This window comes from Symphalangus syndactylus, chromosome 12, assembly GCF_028878055.3.
Source record: "Symphalangus syndactylus isolate Jambi chromosome 12, NHGRI_mSymSyn1-v2.1_pri, whole genome shotgun sequence".
Lineage (NCBI taxonomy): Eukaryota > Metazoa > Chordata > Mammalia > Primates > Hylobatidae > Symphalangus > Symphalangus syndactylus.
In genome coordinates this window covers 102,341,745-102,367,119 of record NC_072441.2, presented here as the reverse complement: position 1 = coordinate 102,367,119, position 25,375 = coordinate 102,341,745, and the positions used below count along the sequence as shown (strand labels likewise).

At 39.3% G+C, this 25,375-nt stretch overlaps 1 protein-coding gene across 11 annotated transcripts in view; it reads right to left on the bottom strand.

Annotated features, from left to right (window-relative positions):
* RABGAP1L (RAB GTPase activating protein 1 like) overlaps positions 1–25,375 on the bottom strand; it is an 865,831-nt gene that overhangs the window by 723,732 nt on the left and 116,724 nt on the right. The window lies entirely within an intron of this gene.

The window sequence follows — 25,375 nt, the reverse complement described above, 5'->3', positions numbered from 1 at the left end:
TGAAGCCTATCCTGTTCTTACGGGCAAGCCTCTTCCCTCCAAACTATCTCTTGTCTGAAAGCAAAAAACAGGAAGTTGGCATGTGGAAAACAGATTTATCAAGAGAAAAGTTTCTGCTCCCCCTTAACTCTTCACCTGAAGTACCATTTCATGTCTTTTTACCATTATGGCTCCTCTCAATTCATTCTAACTTTCCTTCCTCTCTTGTTTCTTGAGACCTCTCTCTTTCCTGAATCTAAATTCTGTCCCAAGCCAGACACAAAAAGCAAGTAAAGTATTTAGACAAATGCTCAGCACACAGTAATAACAAGTTATTTCTTGTTATCATTTTGTGCTGTTGATGTTAACACTATGAGGAATGAGAGAGTCTAACCTATAGTACAATATGCAAGTAATGTTCAGGAATAATGAAGCAGCAAAAGTGGCTTCTGTGTCCTAGTCTAGCACTACTCTGGAAATCCTGCAAAAATAATTACTATGGCAATAACAATAAGGATAGCAAGAATTCAATCCTAACAACAATCCAAGCTTGTCCGTATCTTAGAACTTTTACATTAGCTGTTCCTTTGAAAAGTCTTTCCCTGGATCTTTATATTGACAGTGGCAGGTGGCAGATAAATCCTAGGCAGACAGGGGCAGGTCCCCAGTGAAACCCCACCTTCAAGCCAAAAGGCAGTTTAAAGCCTGAAAGACAAGTTACAAGTCAAATCCACAAACCGGACTGAGAATCTGTCTTCCCATTTGGCACACTTTCCTCTGATTGATCCCCAGCCTTCACCTATTTTACATATACCTCCCCTTCCCTAATTGACTTTTTACACTGTCATGCCCAACTTTAAGTGGTGCCTTTGTTTTAGTCTTTTTGCATTCACAAACCAATCAGCATACACTCCCCAATCTGAGCCCATAAAAGCCCTGGACCCAGGCACAATGGGAGAGAGGCCACCTGACTTTGGGTAGCGGACCACCCTCATGTCCCCTCTCTGCTGAGATCTGTTTCATTGCTCAATTAAATTCTCCACCTTCCAGCCAGGCACGGTGGCTCACGCTTGTAATCCCAGCACTTTGGGAGGCCAAAGCAGGTGGATCACGAGGTCAGGAGATCGAGACCATGGTGAAACCCCGTCTCTACTAAAAAAAATACAAAAAATTAGCCAGGCGTGGTGGTGGGCGCCTGTAGTCCCAGCTACTCGGAGAGGCTGAGGCAGAAGAATGGCATGAACCCGGGAGGCGGAGCTTGCAGTGAGCCGAGATCGCACCACTGCACTCCAGCCTGGGTGACAGAGCAAGACTCTGTCTCCAAAAAAAAAAAAAAAATTCTCCACCTTCCTCACTCTTCAATTCTCAGTGTGATCCTATTCTTCTTGGATGTGGGACAAGAACTCAGGACCCACTGAAAGTGGGTACACAGAAGGCTGTAACACTGTGGCCCTCAGCCCTCTGCCCTCTGCTGGCAGAGGGCAGCTGCCCCACACAACAGAAAGCAGCAATGGGGCTGAGCCAGGCCTGCAGCCACAGGCCAAACTGGGGCAAGAGGCTGAAAGAGCAGTTAACACACCGCCATCTGGAACAGATAACCGCTCTTTCAGCCCCTTGAGCTAATTAGCATGCTGTAACACCCCCTCAGGGGCTTCAGAGTCACAGCACCCCATCCTGGGTGCTGTGTCCTCTATCTGGACATCAGAGACCATCACAGGAGTGTCTTGAGACATGCCTAGTCCAGCAACAAGCACTGCACAAAGCCTGCTTCTGTGTCAGCACTTGAAACAACTGGCCAGACCCCACACTTGCTCGCTCACACCCCACCTCCAACCAGAGGCTGAACACACAGTCACAGTGGCCATGGGATCCGTGACAAACTGCAGGCCGGGCATGAACTGGCAGGTCAAGTGTGGGGCATCTCCTGTGGTAAACCCAGGCCCAGCAAGGCCCGCACAGGGGCGTTACCAACGAGAGGTCTCCGACTGGCAGTGACCAAGAAAAATCCTGTGTCATTATGGTGAGTTCCTTCTCGTCATTCAGTTCTCAGACATTCATTCATTCATTCATTCATTCATTCGAGATAGAGTCTCACTCTGTCGCCCAGGCTGGAGTGCAGTGGAGCCATCTTGGCTCACTGACACCTCTTCCTCCCAGGTTCAAGCAATTCTCTGCCTCAGCCTCCCGAGTAGCTAGGATTGCAGGCGCCCACCACCACACCCAGCTAATTTTTGTATTTTTAGTAGAGATGGGGTTTCACCCACCTCAGCCTCCCGAGTAGCTAGGATTGCAGGCGCCCACCACCACGCCCAGCTAATTTTTGTATTTTTAGTAGAGATGGGGTTTCACCCACCTCGGCCTCCCAAAGTGCTAGGAATACAGACATAAGCCACCAGGACTGGCTTCAAGTATTTTAAACCTTGAACATTTAACAGCTTTCCCAAATTCAAACTTCAGTTTCAAAACCGTGTTCCCTGGCACCTCACTTTCTTCTCTTTTTTTTTTTTTGAGATGGAGTTTCACTCTTGCTACCCAGGCTGGAGTGCAATGGCACAATCTCGGCTCACCGCAACCTCCACCCCCCCCGCCCCACCAAGTTCAAGGGATTCTCCTGCCTCAGCCTCCCAAGTAGCTGGGATTACAGGCATGCGCCACCACAACCTGCTAATTTTGTATTTTGAGTAGAGATGAGGGTTCTCCACGTTGGCCAGGCTGGTCTCGAACTCCCAACCTCAGGTGATTCACCAGCCTCGGCCTCCCAAAGTGCTGGGATTACAGGCATGAGCCACCACTTCCAGCCAGCACTTGGCTTTTCAAATACTTCAGGGGACCCTGAAGTGTCCCAAAAAAGAGAGGTAAACTGGATTATTTGACATGTTTAGGTACATGGGATTGCCAAAATGATGTTCTGTCTTCTTTAGGTTATATTTTTGTGAATAATGCTAATATATGTTCAAAAATCATATGGGATTTCTAAAATTCTAATGTCTAAGTATATGCTGTCAACCACAATCAATGTTAAGTTATCGTAAACCGCAGAAATAACCACACTTCTTTGTCAACTGTGTTTCTAACTGTAACTACCCTGGATATTTTGCTACTCACAGATAATTGTTGTCTTATTTTAATCCTTTTCAAAAGATGGTTTATAATAAGCTATAGAACTTTAACAGTTGCTCTCAAACACAGACTTCTGATAACTTTGGAGACTGTGACATTTTAATAAAGGAAAATGTACAGGACTCATGAAGAGCTGAAATATTCATGAATATCAAGCAAAACAAGAGTTAACTAAATGCACTGAACTCAGAAAGCCAAAGCAACCTTTTTGACTATTACTTGGAATACTGCTGAACCTTGCTTTGTTTTTCAGAGTCAAGGAAACTTATTTTGAACTATGTATGTCCTTTAATAATTGAGTAAGGTATATTCCTATGATCAAGATTTGGAGCGTGTTTGTTTCTCTCTGCCTGGTTCCACCAGAATTTGGAAACTATCTGTGAGCCTTCTTATGGCAATATAGTTGTTTGCATCAGTGCAGTAAGAATTCATTTTTCTTTTGCAACAGAACACAATTAGAGAAAGTGGTTATTTTACTGAGGCTGAGTCAATCTCAAATTGCAGAGGCCATAAAAGCCCAGTGAGAAACTGGCCTCCTACCCTTGTCTACACAGTCCCCATACAGAGTTCCTGACCTGTGGTCAGTAAAGAATGTCACTTTCTAACAGGTCCAGGAGCTCCAAGTTTATCTTGGGACCCTAAGAGGAGAGAATCACCCAACTCACAGGTGTTTGAGGATACAAACCCAAGACTGGGCTTGGCCTTAAAAGGTCTTATCTGAGATTCCTTGTGGAAGAAACTTCCATCAAAACCAATCCAAAAGGCCTATGTAGAAATAATTATTCTTGCTGCACTTTACACAAATAATCAGGCCAAGTATAAAACTAAAGTCTATTTTGCAAACCACTCAGTCCTATGACGATTTGTTTTTTAACAACATGAGGACTAGACAGAAATCATGTTTCAAAACTTGTATTTGCCATTAAATTCTAAACTCACTAGTTGTTTTTTTCACCTACATTTTAGACTAACCCTGCTTGTTCCTGTGAACCAACCAGCAATTTCTGGCTGCAGCTCAGAAAGAACAAAAGGGATGGGTAATGTACAAGTCTGGATCAATATTCTAGTTCTGAGCAATTATCCTGCAAATTCTGCCAGATGATGGGAATAAATAGGATGCTCATCACTCAAAGGTTTCCTTTTGGGAAAGTAAGACCAAGGGAGGTAAACAAAGCCAGGCACCATGTACCCAACTCTTAGCACCAGTTATCTGGGTGTATCACAAGACATCCTTTCCTCTCCCTTGTTGGAGGAGCACTCAGTTCCACAGTTTCACCTTAGCATTTGGCTTATGATAAGGAGTCTATTCAACCCCCTTAAAATACATTTCTGCCCCAGACTCAATTCCAAACTTTTGGTCAAAGCCATAGGAAAGAAAATTGGATCTGAGGGATCCAAAGGCAGACAATAAGGGAAGTTAAAAGGCACAGCGCAGGTGAGTGTGGCTGATTCCTTCCTATTAAGCCAAGCCCAAGCTTCCTATTTGGATAAAGGCTACATCAGTATCCGTGGCATAAATCAGGTCTAGGGAACTCCAAGGCTACTGACAGTAGCTGGGAAAGAGACATAGGTGAGAGCAGATAATTCCTATTCTCTAGGTCCCCCTGTTTCATGGGTGCAAGCAGCTTTGGTACTCATGGCGGCACCTGCCAAGGTCACCAGAACTCGGGGATGCAAGGACAGAAGTCGGAAAGAGGATGCTCTTCCTTCTCTCCCTCAGGTACCCTGGGTATCTGCTAGGAAGAGAAGGGAACCAGGGATGCCTGCTACCCTCTTTCTAGATGGGTAGCCATTTATCTTCAGTCTGTACCCCTTTAAAATACACCCTGGACCCCTACGAGTCCTTTAAAAGGCACCCTCTTTTTTCCTTTTTTCTCCTCTGTCCTCTCTTCACTGATAGGTAATTGTGTCTCTGTACTATGGGACACTTCCCTCGGATGTATCCTGCAAAGAGTTAATTTCCCAGCCTTTACACTGGTTGGCTTAGGATTGGCCTCAGGGAAAGGGAACCCAAAAACCCAACATGCCAGCAAAAGGGTAAAGTGTTTTTGCCAGTCAGGCTTTTGCCCTCTGGCCTCGGGATTTTTGAGCTGCCCTTAACTGTCCCCTTGTTTCATTTTGATATATGTCTTCTAATAACCCGGTTTGTCTGTTCTTGCCTTCAGGCCATCAAACTCCAAACAATCATGCAACCAGAGCCTCCGACGATGGCCCCTTCTGCTGGAAACCCTTAGATAGGTCTCTGAGGGAGCTCTGCTATTTCCCCAAAACAGCGCCCCCATCAGCAGGAAGCAGTTAAGATCAGTAGTAGTCCTTATCCTTAATCTAACAGCAGTTAGATATACTTCTTTTTTTGTTGTTTTTAATTTTATTATTATTATACTTTAAGTTTTAGGGTACATGTGCACAATGTGCAGGTTTGTTACATATGTATACATGTGCCATGTTGGTGTGCTGCACCCATTAACTCATCATTTAGCATTAGATATATCTCCTAATGCTGTCCCTCCCCCCTCCCCCCACCCCACAACAGTCCCCGGTGTGTGATGTTCCCCTTCCTGTGTCCATGTGTTCTCATTGTACAATTCCCACCTATGAGTGAGAACATGCGGTGTTTGGTTTTTTGTCCTTGCGATAGTTTGCTGAGAATGATGGTTTCCAGTTTCATCCATGTCCCTACAAAGGACACGAACTCATCATTTTTTATGGCTGCATAGTATTCCATGGTGTATATGCGCCACATTTTCTTAATCCAGTCTATCATTGTTGGACATTTAGGTTGGTTCCAAGTCTTTGCTATTGTGAATAGTGCTACTATAAACATACGTGTGCATGTGTCTTTATAGCAGCATGATTTATAATCCTTTGGGTATATACCCAGTAATGAAATGGCTGGGTCAAATGGTATTTCTAGTTCTAGATCCCTGAGGAATCGCCACACTGACTTCCACAATGGTTGAATTAGTTTACAGTCCCACCAACAGTGTAAAAGTGTTCCTATTTCTCCACATCCTCTCCAGCACCTGTTGTTTCCTGACTTTTTAATGATCGCCATTCTAATTGGTGTGAGATGGTATCTCATTGTGGTTTTGATTTGCATTTCTCTGATGGCCAGTGATCATGAGCATTTTTTCATGTGTTTTTTGGCTGCATAAATGTCTTCTTTTGAGAAGTGTCTGTTCATATCCTTCGCCCACTTTTTGATGGGGTTGTTTTTTTCTTGTAGATTTGTTTGAGTTCATTATAGATTCTGGATATTAGCCCTTTGTCAGACGAGTTCTTTAGAGAGGGGAATGAGACAGCCAGGTGGGAGGGCCGCCCCAGAAAAACTCCAACCATAATGCTCATTGGAGTGGAACCTCAAGAAGTTCGCCCTGTTTGCAGTGGGAGGAACCTGGCCCTTCCTCTTCCTGTATGGAACCTGGAATTTGAAGAGCTGGCGGGAGGTGCTCTAGCACTCTGGCCTAGGGAGAGTCCCTGCTTCCCCCTTTTCTTCCTTTTCACCCAATAAAATCCTGTTTTACTCACCCTTCAAACCATCTGCAAGCCTAAATTTCTGTGGCGTGGGACAGACAAGGACTCCGTCTTTAGCTGAACTAAAGAAAACCTGCAACACTGTGTCATGTAAAACTTAAATAAATTTCTATGTTTTTCTCTTGTTATTCTGTCTCTTGTTATAGGGGGTCTTAGCCATAAACCTAAGACACTAAGAAATGTTTTCTCCCTTACAACTCACTGCAATACAATATGGTACATACTCAGAAATAAGTAGTAGCACCTAAATGTGCCTGGTGTCTTATCATTGTTTTGCCTAAACATCACCAGCAGAATATAGAATTATTCCATAATTCAAAAAATTATGCAAGGTAAAACAAAGCAAACCAAAACAAAACAAATACTTAAAAAGGTATTTGTTTTTTATTTGTATTATAATCAGTTCCCTATCAAAGAATCCTGTCACTAAACACCTTATGGATAAAGATACATGACATTTATTTCCAGTAACAGGAGAAGAAATAATAGCCCATTAAATCATTTCTTAAGCAATTTATCAGAGTAGCAATAGCTGGTATCAACATAAAGTTATGAGTATTTCCAATATGAATTCTATATTGGGGTCCTTAAAAACTCATTTAAAAAACTTTGAATCGACATGTTAAGCACATAAAATTGAAAGCAAGGGAACTTTCCAAAATTCTCATTTTTCTTTCAGCTGTATTCAAAGACCTTCAATAAATTACAAAAAAAGAAAATACCAAGTGATGCATAATTTCTGAATTACACCAAATCTGCCAAAGAAATTAACTTCTAAAATATCTGCTATGCTATTCCTATAAATGTTGGCGACAAGCAGTTTTTACACTTGAGTCCATATTTTAATGGAATGCTCATTCAGTAGTATCACTAGCAGAAGAGTTTGGCTTCCAAACTCAGGAAAAGTACAAGAAGAGAGTAAATTACATAAAATAAAGTAAAATCTATCCTAATACTTTGGATTTGTACCCAGCATCTCTTTTGTCCCCAGATGCTCTGAGGGCTGGGAGTTAAATCAACTAATGCTAAATCAACTGCAACCTGACTTCGGTCCCACTATTCCTCAGAAATTGTCCACGTCTTAGAGTTTAAGAACACTGTCTCTTATTTACCAATTAAATCCCTAAATAAGCTCCTTGCAGTAACTGATACTTCAGGCATTCTCTCCTGCTGGAAACTATTTCCTCTCTTGCCTTTCCTAACATCATGTTCTTATGATTTTACCCCCAGATCTGTGTTACCCTTCTATATTTATTTGGCTCAATCCTCCTCCTCTCCAATTTTTTAAATGTCTGCATTTCCCAAGGCTTAGCCTTCACTCCTCATTCAATACTTAGGCTCTGGGTGATTTCATCTACTGCTCTTTATCATTCTCAACACTGACCACTTTTTAAATCTTTATTTCCCAAGCTTAGGTTACAAATATCCAACTGCTTGCTAAACATCTCTACCTGGGAGTCACACAGGAACAATAAATTCAACATATCAGGCCACTTGTGGGAGCTCACGCCTGTAGTCCCAGGACTTTGAGAGGCCAAGGTGGGAGGATCACTTGAGCTCAGGAGTTTGAGACCAGATGGGACAACATAGTGAGACCCCACTGCTACCAAAAAAAAAAAAAAAAAAAGAAGCTGGGTGCGGTGGCTCATGCCTGTAATCCCAGCACTTTGGGAGGCCAAGGCAGGTGGATCACAAGGTCAGGAGTTTGAGACCAGCCTGGCCAACATAGTGAAACCCCGTCTCTACTAAAAATACAAAAAATAATTAGCCAGACATGGTCGTGGCCACCTGTAGTCCCAGCTACTTGGGAGGCTGAGGCAAGAGAATCACTTGAATCCGTGAGGTGAAGGTTGCGGTGAGCTGAGATGGCACCACTGCACTCTGACCTGGGTGACAGAGTGAGACTTCATTTCAAAAAAAAGAAAGAAAGAAAAACTAGCCAGGTGTGGTGGCACACACCTGTAGTCCCAGCAACTTGGGAAGCTAGGCAGAAGGACCACTTGAGCCCAGGAGTTCAAGGCTGCAGTTAGCTATGACTGCGCCACACCACTCCAGCATGTACAACAGTGAGATTTTGTCTTAAAAAAAAAAAAAAAAAAAAAGTCCGGGTGCAGTGGCTCATGCCTGCAATCCCAGCATTTTGGGAGGCCAAGGTGGGCGGATCATGAAGTCAGAAGATCGAGCCCATCTCTACTAAAAATACATCTCTACTAAACCCCATCTCTACTAGTGAAACCCCATCTCTACTAAAAATACAAAAATTAGCCAGGCATGGTGGCGCGTGCCTGTAGTCCTAGCTACCCAGGAGGCTGAGGCAGGAAAATCACTTGAACCCAGGAAACGGAGGTTGCAGTGAGCCAAGATCACACTACTGCACTCCAGCCTGGGCTACAGAGGGAGACTCTGTCTCAAGAAAAAAAAAAAAGTTCAATGTATCAAAAATTTCACTACCTTTCATCACCTCAAAACTTTTCTTTCAGGAGCTCTATCTCAATCAAGAACATCAACCACCATCCAGTTACCTGAAAATAATCATACCTTTCTTGCTTTCCCTCAACCTCACATGAAATCAGACACCAAATCTTGTTTATCTTTACTTCCCTCAAATTTGTCTTTTCCACCATCCCCACTGCCACTGCCTTTCTTGAGGCTATCATCATTTCTTTATCTTGACCACAATAGCCTCCTTACTTTTTATTTACCAGTCTCGATATCCTTTTCACTGCAGTTAACAGTGACCTTTCTCAATTAAAAATCTAGAGTCATTCAGAAGTTAAAAGCCTTCAGTGGTTCCTCCGTACCTGAGGATAGTCTCTAAATTCCTGACATGGTAATGACCTATCTATCTGTTCAGAGTAATTGCCTACCCAAGTCCACTGATGTTCCATCGGTATCTGATTTCCCACAAATCCTGAATATACAATGTTGGATCAGAGATTTATGAAGTTACCCAACTATTGTCTCTGACTGAAATCCCCTTCTTTGCTTTGTCACACTTCAAACACCAGAATTAGTTCTTCAATTCATTGATTCATTCATTCATTTATGTTAAGCTGAATACACAAAGGACTCTGCCCAAAAGGAATACAGACTAGATAGAAGACAAACAAGTAGGTAGTCAATTAATAATACTAACAACAATAATAGCTAATATTTGTTGTTTATCAGGTGGCAAGCATTGTTCTAAGGGTCTTAAATGAATTAGTATTTATTCACTATGACAATCTTTTGGGGTGACATAATTATAATCCCCATTTCAGAGACTACTAATATCTTGCCTAAGGTTATACAGCTGTGAAACATACACCAGAGTAAACTGGATACAAGCCTAGGATGTCTAACTGAACTCCAATAAGGGTGATAAGGGTGATTAGTGATTGCTGCTTCTGAACTATGTATATACTTCTATTGTTCCATTATCATCTAGTATTGTAACATTTTTACCAGTATATTGTTTACTGTTTTAGAACAGAGAATAGATAATACTCATTCAAATATCCCCAACATAGCATAATGCCTATCACATAATGCATAATGCCTACCACACTGTAGGCACTCAATAAGTGTTTAATAAACTAAACTAAACATTGAAAATCATTTCTAAAATGAATACTGGCATCTCAGTGAAATTGTAAGTGATACAGGACTTTGGCCTTTCCTGCTATGCCCTCTTGATTTCTTTACCTTGACCCCTAATAAAACCTAGACTAAAGGAAAGAATCTTATTAAAGTCACTACCAGTAAGGACAATACAAGTAGTAAAAGTTATTATGACCTATTTCCTGGGGATGTTGACATTTTAACAACCAGCAAAGCTTTAAGCCAGTGGAGTTAGCATGTAACAAGAAAATACCAAATGTTCATTCATTTAGAAAGGCTTTTAGAGCAGAAATCTTTTTGGCAAACAGTTTTCAAATAACCCCATATGAGCAGAGTGCTCTTCATGGATCAGGATCATAAATCACTGAATTTTACCAGCCAAGAGCCTATTTTGTTAAAGGAGTAAGGGCAAGTACACTGTCAGTGTTTCCAATGTTACAAGTCCTTAAATTTTCTTTACAAACTCTTCATATAACTAATTTAAATAGTGCTATCAACATCAAGATGGTGCAAGTAAGGAAAAACCAAGATGAAGAAGAATATAACCAAAAAAAAAACTACTGCTCATGAAAAAAGTTTTCAGGAAAAAAAAATCCTAATTTTAGTGTTAGACTATCATAATTTTCCATTTCCCGTAAACACTGTATGTGTAAGTTTTAGGGTCAAACTGCTTAGATTCAATTCCTGGTCTACCACCTAATAACCTACCTGTGCCTAAGTACAAATCCAGAAAATGGAGGTAATAATGGCACTTACACCTCAACAGAGTTTACTGAAGATTACACAAATTAATCCATGTAAAGTGCTTAGAAGAGGGTATGGTATGTAGTAAACTAATTAAAAAATAATTAGTAGTGGCAATTACTACTATTGCTTACAGTAATAGTCATAGAAATTGTTGATCTACTGAGTAAAGATCACAGGAAAATCTTATTATAGAACTTGACATAATGGACATTTATAGGATGCTCCATTGAACAACTGCAAAGCACACATCCCTTACAAGTGCTTTTGAAAAATTCACAGTAGACCATATGCTGAGTCATAAAATAAGTCTGAACAGTTTAAAAGAATTCAAATTATATAGAGTATACTCTGTGACCAAAACAAAACTAAATCAGAAGTCAATAGCAAAAAAAAAAAAATGGAAAACTTAAAAATATTGGAAAATCAAACAATATGCTTCTGAATGACCCATAGGACACAAAAGAAATAACAAGGGAAATTAGAAAATATTTCAAATATAATTAAAATGAACACACAATATATTAAGGTTCATGGAATGCAGCTAAAGCAGTGGTTAGAGGGAAGGTTTAAACCTTAGAAATAAAGAAGTATTAGGAAAAAAGCAGTAAAATAAAAAAAAAAGATTAGGTAGGTGCAATGGCCCACACCTGTAATCCTAGCACTTTGGGAGGCCAAGGCAGGAGAATTGCTTGAGCAATTTGAGACCAGCCTGAGCAACATAGCAACACCCCATCCATACAAAAATAAAAAGCCAAGCATGATGGCATGTACCTGTAGTCCTAGCTACTCAAGAGGCAGAGATGGGAGACTCGCTTGAGCCCAGGAGTTCGACACTACAATGAACTATGGTCGTGCCACTGCACTCCAGCCTGGGTGACAGAGCAAGACCCTGTCAATAATAATAATAATAATAATAATAATAATAATAATAATAATAATAAATGGTCTAATCTTCACATGAAGCCAGAAAAAGAAACACACGTGAAACCTAAAGCAGGAAAAATAATGAAACAACAAAGGGAATAAACCGAAGAGAAAACAGAAAAAAAAAATAAGAAAATCAAACCACCCCAAATCTGGCTCTTTGGAGGGAAAATATCAGTAAGTTACAGACTTCTACCTAGACTGATTAAAACAAAGGGAGAAAACAAACAAATTAACCAATGTCAGGAATATAGGAAGATCCTACAAATCCTATAGACGTTTAAAAAAATAGGGCAATATTTTGTGCAACAGACCAGATAAAATTGAAACATTCCTTGAAAGACAAATCACCAACATTTCAAGAAATTAAAAAAATAATAAATGGAATAAATCCAATATCTACTAAAGAAATTAAATTCATAATTTAAAAGGCTTCCCACAAAGTAAACTATAGGCCCAGATGGTTTCACTGGTGAACTCTATCCAACAATTAAGGAAGAAATAATACAAATCTTATAAAAATTCTCCCAGCAAATATAGGAAGAAACAATTTCCAACTCATTTTTTGAGGTACCATACTACATGAACACTAAAATCCAACAAAGACATTATAAGAAAACTATAAACCAATAAGTCTCATAAAAATGGACATAAAAATTATTTTTTAAAATATATTACTGGGTCAATAAAGTGATATATAAAAAGAATACCATCATGACCAAGGGAGACTTATCCTAAGGAATGCAAGGTTGACTTAATGTTTTAAAAAAAAATCAATGTAATTCAATATATTGATAAGAAAAAAAGGGGGAAAGACCGCAAAGATGCAGAAAAACATTTGACAGAGTTTCAACACTGTTCACGGGGAAAAAAAAAAATAAGCAAGAGAAGAAAAAGAATGTATAGGCATTCAGATAGAAAGCTACCTTTATTGGCAGACAACATGATCATATATAGAGAAAGCATTAAGAATCTAAAAGAGCTGGGCACAGTGGCTCATGCCTGTAATCCCAGCATTTTAAAAGGCTGCAGTGGGAGGTTTGCTTGAGTCCAAGGGTTCAAGACCAGCCTGGGCAACATAGCAAGACCCCATCTCTACAAAAAATTAAAACTTAGCCAGGTGTGGTGGCACATGCCTGTAGTCCCAGCTACTCGGGAGGCTGATGCAGGAGAATCGCTTGAAACCAGGAGGCGGAGGCTGCAGTGAGCCGATATCTCGCCATTGCACTCCAGCCTGGGCAACAGGAGCGAAACTCCATCTCAAAAAAAAAAAAAAAAAAAAACAAGTTAATTTAGCAAAGTTGCAGAAAATATGGCTAATATGCAAAAATCAAGTCTTTATGTATTCTAAAAATAGACAATAAAAAACTAAAATTTAAAGAATACAATTTATAGTAATATCAAAAATGTGTGTTCTGAGGAATGACATCAGCAAGATGGCAGAATAGGAGGTCCCAAGCTCTAGTCCCCATCACAGAAATACCAACTAGCAACTATCCAAATACAAGAACATCTTTGCAAAAATTACAGAAGCACAAAACTTAGATAAGTTGTATTGGAAGTATAAGTGGAGCAATTTCAATTTGATGATGTTGCCACTACCCCAGGCCAATACAGCCTCATGCCAAGAGAGATTGCTGAGTCTATGGTTTCGCCAGCAGCACAAGGTGAACATCTGGCTTCCCAAATATTCCAGGGTGCTTCCCAAAAGGCCAAATTATATCTCTTCTCCTACAGAATACTGAGAATTGTCAGGACTAGACCACATGCAACAAGCACATGTATCTTGGCAATGGCACCACACATCCCTGCTGACAGCTTCACCTGACAAGGAGCCCAGGCAGCACTCCTCCCACCTGCAGAGCAATCCCGGCACCCAGTCTGGCCAGGGAGTATGGTTGGCAGTACTGAGTGTCTGCGTTTCCCAGTCAGCAATCCAGCCCAGCTGCAGAGCACCAATGGCAACCATGCCCAGGCAGGGAACCAAGCCAGCAGCCCAGAGTATAACCTGCAGTCCCACCCAACCAGGGAGCCTAGCCAATGACTACATCAAATAATGGGGCACAGCCTCCAGCCCCAACCAATTAGGGAGTCCAACCAGTATCCCCACCTGACTGTAATGCCATCCAGCTGTAGAGCCCAGCCAGCAACCCCGCCTAACTTTGGGGCACAGCCTGCAGCCTCACCCAACCAGAGGCAATTACAAAGCCCAACCAACAGTCTCATTTGACCTCAGATACCAGTCAGTGGGCCTGCCCAACAAGAGAGCTGCACCCAACCTTAGAGCAATGGCAGCAGCCCCCTCAGATCAGAGACCCCAGCCTCACTTACCTGCATATGCTACCAGCTGGCCCATTCAGAAGCCCAGGCTTGGCAGACTAGTAAAGACCTTTCCTTGCCAAAGTGAACATGTAAAGGCTAGAAGAGGTGATCACTTCCTAAATTGTGCAGACACTAATACAATGATATGAGGATCACAAAGAATCAGGGAAACATGATACCACTAATGGGAACTAATAAAGCTGTAATAACTGACCCTAAACAAATGAAGATATGTAACTAACAAAGAATTTAGAATAATACTCTCAAAAATCAGTGAACTACAAGAAAACACAGACAACTAATCAGAAAAACAATACATGAACAAAATAAGTTCAACAAAGTAATAAAAACCATTTTTTAAATCCAGCTAGGCACAGTGGTTTATGCCTATAATCCTACCACTTTATAGGCCAAGGCGAGAAGATCTCTGGAGACCAGGAATTCAAGAGAAGCCTAAGCAAAATAGCAAGACTCTGCCTCTATAAAAGTTATTTTTAAAAAATTAGGTGGGTGTGGTGGCCCATGCCTGTTGTCCTAGCTATTTGGGAGGCTAAGGTGGGATCATCACTTGAGCCCTGGAGTTCGAAGTTACAGTGAACTATGATTGTGCCACTGCATTCCAGGGTGGGTGACAGAGTGAGACCCTGCTCCCTCTTTAAAAAAATCATAAAGCTGAAGAATACAATGACTGAATTTAAAAATTTAATAGCATGCTTCAACAGCAGACTTGGCCAAGCAGAAGAATAAAAAAATCAGTGAACTCAAAGATGAGTCACTTAAAATTATCCAGTTAGAGAAGCAAAAACAAACAAACAAAGAGTGAAGAAAGTCTACAGGATATCTGGAACACCATCAAGTAAAACAACATTAGCATTCCAGAAGTATCCGAAGGAAATGAGACAGATAAAGAGACTGAAAAATCTGTATAAAGAAATAATGGCTGAAAAGATCCCAAATTTAGGAAAAGAAGAGGACAGTCAAATTTATGAGACCCAAAGATTTCCAAACAGGTTGAAAAGTCTACACCGGGACATAGTATAATTAAATTGTCAAAAGTCAAAGACAGAGAGAATTATGAAAATGGCAGGAGAAAAGCACTTTGTCACATACAAAAGAGCCCTTGTAAGACTGTAAATGGATTCCTCAGCAGATATCTTGCAGGGCAAGAAACAGTGGAATAATATATTCAATATATTGAAAGAGAAAAGAAACCCTCAACCAAGAATACTATACCTGGCAAAGCTGTACAGCAGAAATGAAAGAGAGAGAAAGACTTTCCCCGACAAAAACTAAAGGAGTTCATCATCACAAAGATCTGCCTTATAAGAAATGCCAAAGTTCTTCAAGTTGGAATGAAAGGATACTAATTAACAATGTAAAAACATATGAATGTATAAAACTTACTGGTAAAAGCAAATAGATAGTCAAAATCAGAATTCTCTAATAGTCTTGTGGTGGTATGTATATCACTTTCAACTCTAGTATAAAAGTTAAAACATATTAAAAATAATTATAGCTAAAATAATTTTAATGGGCACACAATATTAAAAGCTGTAACATCAATAACCTAAAATCTGAGAGGGGAGTAAAAGTGTAGAATTTCTGTATGCAAACACAGTTGAGTTGTTACTGGCTTAAAATAACATGTAATAATTATATTTTATGTAAGCCTCATGGTAATTACAAAGCAAAATCCTGCAGTAGATACACAAAAGATTAATAAAAGAAAGAAAAGCCTGCCATCACAAAAAGTCACCAAATTATAAAGAAAGACAGCAAAAGAGAAAGAAAGGAACAAAGGACTACAAACCATTTTAAAAATTAATAAAATGACAATAATAAGTCATTACCTACCAATAATTAAATGTAAAAGGATTATTCAATCAAAAGATATAGAGTAGGCTGGGTGCTATGGCTCACACCCATAATCCCAGCTCTTTGGGAGGCTGAGGCGGGCAGATTACTTGAGGTCAGGAGTTCAAGACCAGTTTGGCCAACATAATGAAACCCTGTCTATAATGAAAATGCAAAAATTAGCGAAGTGTGGTGGTGAACACCTGTAATCCCAGCTACTCAGGGGGCTGAGGTAGAAGAATCACTTGAACCCAGGAGATGGCAGTTGCAATGAGCCAAGATCAAGTCTCCAGCACACTCCAATCTGGGCAACAGAGTAAGACTCCTTCTCAAAACAAAAACAAATAGAGTGACTGAATGGATACAAAATTAAGATCCAAGAATATGCTACCTACAAGAGACTCACTTTAGCTTTGAGAACACGCAGGCTGAAAATGAAGGGATGGGAAAAGATAGTCTATGCAAATGGTAACCAAAAGAGAACACAGTGGCTATATTTATATCAGACAAAGTAGACTTTAAGTCGAAAATTGTCAGAAGAGACAAAGAAGATCATTATATAATGACAGAGGGGTCAATTCATCAAGAAGATTTAACTATTGTAAACAGTACTACATCTAACATCAGGGCACCTCATTATAAAGCAAGTATTAACAGAACTTCAAGGAGAAATAAATGACAATATAATAATAGAGGGGACTTTATTATGCCACTATTGACAGTAGATAGATCATGCAGGCAGAAAATCATAAGGAATCAACAGATTTGAACAACACTATAGAAAAAATGGACCTAACGGACATAGAAAGAACATCCTATCCAACAGCAGCAAAATACACATTTTTGTCACACACAGAACATTCTTTAGAATAAATATGTTAAGACACACAAAAAAGTCTTAAATTCAAGAAAATTAAAATCATATCCTGTATCTTTTCTGACCACAATGGTATAAAACTAGAAGTAAAAACAGAAGGAAAAATGGAAAATTCAGATATATAGAAACTAAAGAACACAATTCTGAGCAATCAATGGGTCAAAAGGAAATTTAAAATATATCTAAGACAAAACAAAATGGAAATACAACATACCAAAACTTATGGGATAAAGCAAAAGAAGTTCTTTTTTTTTTTTTTTTTTTTATACTTTAGGGTTTTAGGGTACAAGTGCACAATGTGCAGGTTTGTTACATATGTATCCATGTGCCATGTTGATTTCCTGCACCCATTAACTCGTCATTTAGCATTAGGTGTATCTCCTAAGGCAAAAGAAGTTCTAAGTAGGAAAGTTTATATCGATAAATGTCTAAATTATGGGGAAAAAAAGACCTCAAACAACTTAACTTTACATCTCAGCAAACTAAGGGGAAAAAAAACTGGACCCAAATTAGCATATGGAAAAAATAGCAAAGACTGGAGCAGAAATAAATGAAATAGAGAATAGTAAAACAACAGAAAAGATGCACAAAACTAAAAGCTGGTTTTTTGGAAAGATAAACAGAACTTGACAAAACTTTAGCTAGAATAACCAAGAAAAAAAGAGAGAGGACTCAAATAAATAAAATTACAAATGGAAGAAGAGGCATTATAACTGATACCACAGAAACACAACAGATCATAAGAGACTATTATGAACAACTATATGGCAACAAAATGGATAACCTAGAATAATAAATAAATTCCTGGAAACATATGACCTACCAAGATGAAATAATGAAGAAACAGAAAATCTGAAAAGACCAATAAAGAATAAGAAGACTGAATCAGCAATAAAAAGTCTCCCAGCAAAGCCAAGCCCAGGACCTGATGGTTTCACTACTGAATACCACCAAACATTTAATGCCAATCCTTCACAAACTCCTCCAAAAAAAATTGAGGAGGAGGAAATACTTGCAAACTCATTTCATGGGGCCAGCATTACCCTGATACCAAAGCCAGACAAAGACATCACAAGAAAACTATAGGCCAGTAATCCAAATGAACACAGATGCACAAAAGTTCTCAACAAAACACTAGCAAGCTGAAATCAACACCAGAGTAAAAAGATCATACACATGATCAAATGGTATTCATCCTTGGGGTACAAGATGATTCACTATACACAAATCAATAAATATGATAAACCACATTAATAAAACATAAAAATCATATGATCTTCTCAATAGATTCAGAAAAAGACAAAATTCAACATCCTTTCATGATAAAAATGCCCAGGAAATTGGGTATAGAAGGAATGTACCCCAAAAAATAAGAAAGGCCATATATGACAAGCCCACAGCTAACATCATTCTCAAAGGTGAATAGTAACAAGGGTGCCCACTCTCACCACTTCTATTCAGCATAGTACTGAAAGTCCTAGCAGGAGCAACTGGGCAAGATAAGGCATCCAAATTGGAAATGAAAAAGTTAAATTGTTTGTAGATGGCATGATCTTATTACATAGAAAATTCTGATGACTCCACCAAAAAAAAAAAAACTGTTAGAACAAACAAATTCAGTAAAGTTACAGGGTACAAACTTAACATTCAAAATTTGCTTATATTTCGATACAAAATTAACAAACTATCTGAAAAATAAATGTAAAAAATAATCCCATTTAAGTAGCATACCAAACAAAAAAATCCCTTACAAATAAATTTAACCAAGGCAGTGAAAGATCCATACACTAAAAACTATAAGACATTGGCCGGGCACAGTGGCTCATGCCAGTAATCCTAGCACTTTGGGAGGCCAAGGCAGGCGGGTCACCTGAAGTCAGGAGTTTGAGACCAGCCTGGCCAACATGGCAAAACCCCGTCTCTACTAAAAGTACAAAAATTAGCCAGGCGTGGTGGCAGGCACCTGTAATCCCAGCTACTCAGGAGGCTGAAGCAGGAGAATAGCTTGAACCCGGGAGGCAGAGGTTGCAGTAAGCCAAGATCATACCACTGCACTCCAGCCTGGGCAACAAGAGCAAGACTCCATAACAAAACAAAACAACAAAACAACAAAAAAACAAAACTGTAAGACATTGATGAAGGAAACTGAAAATGATACAAATAGGTGGAAAGTTATCTCATGTTCATGGATTAGAAAAATATCGTTGAAATGTCCATACTATCCAAAGAAATCTATAGATTCAATATGATCCCTATCGAAATCCCAATGGCATTTTTCACAATCCTAAAATTCATATAGAACCCAAATATCCATAGCAATCTTGGGGAAAAAAAAAGCTGGAGACATCACACTTCCTTATTTCTATATATTACAAAGCTATAATAAGCAAGACAATAGTGTATCGGCATAAAAACACACAGACCAATGAGACAAAACAGAGCCCAGAAGTAAGCCCACACATACATAGTTCTGTAATAAATGATGTTAGAAAAACTAGATATTCATCTGCAAAAGAATTAAAATTAGACTCCAATCTTTTATCATTCACAAATATTAACTCAAAATAGACAAAAGACTTACATTTAAGACCTGATGCCATAAAACACCTAGAAGAAAATACAGGGGAAAAATTCCTTTACATTGGTCTCGGCAATTATTTTTTGAATATGACCCCAAAAGCATAGGCCAAAAAAAGCATAAATAAACAAGTACAACTACAGCAAACTAAAAGACTTCCGCATAGCAAATATTCAACAAGATGAAAAGGCAACCTATGGAAGGGGGAAAATATGTGAAGCCATATATCTGATAAGGGGTGTGTGTGTGCGTATCATACAGTTCAATGGCAGAAAAAGCCAAAATTAGAAAATGAACAAAAAACTTGAATAGACATTTTTCCAAGGAAGACATACAAATGGCCAATGGATACATGATATGGTGCTCAATATCACTAATCTTCAAAGAAATAAATGCAAGTCAAAACCACAATGAGATATTACCTCACACCCATTAGAATGGTTATTATTGAAAAGACAAGAAATATGACCAGGCACAGTGGCTCCTGCCTATAATCTCAATACTTTGGGAGGCCAAGGTAGGAGAATCAGCTTAGCCCAGGAGTTTGAAACCAGCCTGGGCAACATGAGACCCCATCACAAAAAAAAAAAAAGACAAGAAATAACAAATGTTGCTGAGAACAGAACCCCTGCACACTGATGGTAGGAATGTAAACTGGTATAGCCAGTATGAAAAACAGTACAAAGAGTCCTCAAAAAATTAAAAATAGAGCTACCACATGATCTAGCTATCACACTGCTGGGTACATATCTGAAGGCAACAAAATCAGTATCTTGACATATCTGCACTCCATGTTCATTGCAACATTATTCACTAGACATGGAAACATGTCTGTCAATGAATGGATGAATATATACACACATACTTGCACATAATGGAATATGACTCAGCCATAAAGAAGAAGAAAATTCTGTCATTTGCAGTAACATGGGTAAAGGTGGAGAGTATTATGCTAAGTAAAAAAAAAGCTAGACTAGAAAGACAAATACTGTATGATCTCATTTTTAACTAGTCTAAAAAAGTTAAACTCATAGAAACAGAGTAGAATGGTGGTTGCCAGGAGATGGGGTTTGGGGGAAAAAGTGAGATGCTGATCAAAGGGTAAAAACTTTCAGTTATAAGATGAATATGTTCCATGGTGACTATAGTTAACAATATTGTATTGTGTACTTGAAATTTGCTAAGATAGTAGTAGATCTTAAGTGTTCTACACACACACAAAAAGGTAACTTATGTGAGGTGACAGATGTGTTAACTAACTTGATTTTGGTAATCATTTCACAATATATATGTATCAAATCATCACATTGTACACCTTAAGTCTATTCCATTTTGTCAATTATACCCTGAGATGAAAAATTCATGAACTAGGTAGAGATAAAGTATGTGTAAAACCTGTATACTAAAAGTGACATAACTGCTGAGATAAATTAAAGAAGAGCTAAATAAATGAAGTGATATTCCATGAGATAGGCCATGTTTATTGAAGACTCACTCTTCTTAAGACAGCAACTCTTAGAGGACAGGTGCAGTGGCTCACACCTGTAATCCCAACACTTTGGGAGGCCGAGGAGGGTGGATCACTTGAGGTCAGGAATTCAAGACCAGCTTGGTCTACATGCCAAAACCCTAACTCTACTAAAAATACAAAAATTAGCCAGGCGTGGTGGTGGGTGCCTGTAGTCCCAGCTACTCGGGAGGTTGAGGCAGGAGAATCACTGGAACCTGGGAGGCAGAGGTTGCAGTGAGCTGGGATGGTGCCACTGCACTCCAACCTGGGTGACAAGTTGAGACTCCATCTCAAAAAAACAAAACCAAACAAAAAACAAAACAGCAACTCTTCCCAAAATCATATACATATTCCAGGCATTCTCAGTCAAAATCTGGGAATGCATTTTTCTTTTTTTTCATTATTTTTTAGAGATGGGGTGTCCTCTGTGGCCCAGGCTGGAGTGCAAGTGGCATGATCATGGCCCACTGAAGCCTCAACCTCCTGGGCTCAAGCAATCCTCCCACCTCAGCCTCCTGAGAAGCTAGGACCACAGCTGCGCACCACCACGCTTGGGTAATTTTATTTTACTTTTTTTTACAAACTGAGTCTTGCTATGTTGCCTACACTGGTCTCAAACTCCTGGCCTCAAGTGATCCTCCTGCCTCAACCTCCCAAAGTGCTTGGACTACCAGTGTGAGCCACTGCGTCCAGCCTGGGCATGCATTTTTCTACAAACTGACAAACTAATCCTAAAATTCAGATGGAAATGCAAAGAACCTGCAACAAATAAAACAACTTTAAGAATGAGAAAGGTTGAGAAGCTTACAACACAGACTTTAATACATAATATAAAGTTATAATGAGCAAGACTGTGTGGTACTCACATAGAGTTCAATGGAAGAGAAATAGTGTCCCAGAAACAGACTTATACATCTACAGTCAATTAATTTTAGACAAACTAATTCTATAGATAAAAGAGTCTTTTCAACAAATGATGCTGGAACAACTGTATACCTATATGAGACAGGTGTGGGAAGATGACCTCAAGCCTTCATGCCATACATACAAATTAACAGAAAATAGATAATAGGCCTGAAACTATAAAGTCTCTACAGGAAAACGTAAAGAACATCTTCACAACCTTGAGGTAGGCAAAATTTCCTTAGATAGGACACAAAAAAAGCAAAAACAATAAAATAAAATATTAATATGACTTCATCAAAATGTAAAACTTCAGTTCTTCAAAAGACATTATGAAAATAAAAAGGCAAGCCACTGTCAGGAAGAAACTATCTGAAATATGTGTATCTGACAAAAGAAAATATATTCAGAAAATATAAAGAACTCTTGCAACTCAGTAAGACAAACAAAAAGTGGACAAAAATTTTAGATAGAAATTTTATAAAGAAGATATATGAATGATTAATAAGCATAAGAAAAAAATACTCAAAATCATTACTCAATATGAAATGTAAATTGACATTGCAATGAGATACATCTACACACCCCTAAGAATAGCTACAATTTAAAAGACTGACAATACTAAGTGCTAACAAGGATGAGGAGAAACTGAGACACACATAATACTGCTGGAGGGAAAATAAAGTGGTCAAGCACTGTAGAAAACAGTTTGGCAGTTTCTACTTACCATACCACACAGCAATTCCATTTCTTGGTATCAACCCAAAAGAAATGAAAATCTACGTCCACAGAAAGACACAGCAGCTTTAACCACACTAACCAAAAACAGAAACAACTCAAATTGCCAACATATGATCTAATAAATGATGGTACAGCCATAGAAAGGAATAACATTCAACAATAAAAAGATTAACAACTGACATACAACATGGATGGATCTCAAAAGCATTGTTACATGAAGAAAGCTTTTACATAAAAGAAGCGTATGATTCCAGTTACTGTAATGACAGAAAGCACATCAGTCATTGCCTGAGGCTGAGGGTGGGAAAGATTAGCTGGCATGGACACTATAAAACTTTTAAGAGTGAGGGATCTTAATTTTGGTGGTGATTATTCATGTGTATAAATTTGTCAAAACTCATCAAAATGTACTATTAAATGGGTGCATATTACTTTATGCTAACTACCTCAATAAAGTTGATTTAGAAAAGAACACTGAACGTGGACCCAAAGTTTCACATGGCCAGGGGCCTACTTGCCTTTCACCATCAACTACTGTGCTTCCCAGGCTTTGTAGTTCTCTGGGCATTTATACTTGGTGTTTCCCACTTACACCTAATTAATGTCTACCCCTGTTAAACTCAAGTCAAAGTGAGAGGTGAAGCCAGCTGGGCTTCTGGGTTGGGTGGGGACTTAGAGAACTTTTCTGTCTAGCTAAAGGAGTGTAAATGCACCAATCAGCACTCTGTCTAGCTAAAGGTTTGTAAACGCACCAATCAGCACTCTGTAAAAACGCACCAATCAGTGCTCTGTGTCCAGCTAATGGTTTGTAAACGCACCAAACAGCACTCTGTAAAAACGGACCAATCAGCACTCTGTAAAATGGACCAATCAGCGCTCTGTAAAATGGACCAATCAGCAGGATGCAGGCTGGGCCAAATAAGGGAATAAAAGCTGGCCACCTGAGCCAGCAGCAGCAACCCGCTAGGGTCCTCTTCCACACTGTGGAAGCTTTGTTCTTTTGCTCTTCACAGTAAATCTTGCTGCTGCTCAGTCTTTGGGTCCGCACTACCTTTATGAGCTGTAACACTTGCCGCGAAGGTCTGCAGCTTCACTCCTGAAGCCAGCCAGACCACGAACCCACCGGGAGGATCAAACAACACCAGACACGCCACCTTTAGGAGCTGTTAACACTCACTGCAAAGGTCTGCGGCTTCACTCCTGAAGTCAGCGAGACCACTAACCCACTGGAAGGAAGAAACTCCGGACATATCTGAACATCTGAAGGAACAAACTCTGGACACACCATCTTTAAGAACTGTAACACTCACCGCAAGGGTCCGTGGCTTCATTCTTGAAGTCAGCAAGACCAAGAACCCACCGGAAGGAACCAATTCCGGACACAAAAGGACTTTCTCTAGTTTACTTTCCCAGCCTCTAATTTCCATCCTCTTGTTAAGTGCTCTCCTTGCTCCCAGTAAATGGACAATGAATGAAATGAAATGCCATTTGGCCCTGAGTGGACACTAAACAGGAACAAAGCAGACTTTCATACATCCCCCCCGCCCACACATAAAGTCCTGCTATATTTGAGAGAAGAAAGCTGCCAAGAAAAAACAGTTTGGGAATAGGGCATCTCATGTACTTTGGTGTTGTCCCCAGGAGTCTGGTCTAATCCTGTCTGGGTACAGGACAAGTTCTGGTTTCATTCAGTAAGTCCAACACTCTCAGAATGAAAGAAAAAGTTCTAGGTGTCTAAATCATTTAGAACTGAAATCAATGCATTCTCTATTTCTTTAAAGTAGTAATGGCCTAGACCCAGATTTTCAAAGGTTACTTTGAATTGCATTAGGTAATCACCTAATTCATTCTTTCTACCAATGTTGTATAGTGTAGACCAACATCTCCAGATTACCATCAACCACCCCAAACCAACCCACCTTCTGGAGTTGTAGAAAGAAGCTAGTCTGGCCTTACAGCAGCATATTCTGGCTTAAGGTAAGGAGTTATAGTCTCAGGTCTTGCAATAATTACTTACATGAATTTTAACAATTACTTTAATCTCTCTCTCTCTCTCTTTCTCCAGGCAGACAGTCAAAAGTACTAGAACTGGGAAAAACCTAACATTTTCTCAGATCTCTAGGAGGTATAATTTACATTATAATTTATAATTTATCATCATTAGAAGAATGACAACTTTCTACACAGCTCCAGCTCCTTTATTCACGATTATGCAACTATGAATAATTCTTTGGCTCAAAATGAAGAATTATTGGATAGTCATAACAACTAAGCTATTTTTTTAAAAAAGAAGGATGGGGAGGAAGGAAGACAGGGAAAAAAATCTCATAATAAAATATTAAAAGATGCTCAGGAGACTGAAGTTTGAATATTGCTCACATAACCTTCATTAGAATATGCTATAAAAGCAGTTCACGCAGTAATAAAAACTGAGTCAAATAACAGCCATAATAATTTTATGAAAGATTTTTTTAAAACCACGATAATTTCCAAGTACATAGTATATGAAGCCGAAATGCGCCATGGCAAGTTTTTTTTATATGAAAATGGGTAAGAGGCTTCTATATTTGTTTCCTGTGCTGGTGCCTGCTTTTATCACACAGCAGTCCACATATTATAGTATATGAGGCAGCAAGCATTTTAAAACTTGGGAGAATGGAAGTACTAACAAAAACAGCATATAAAA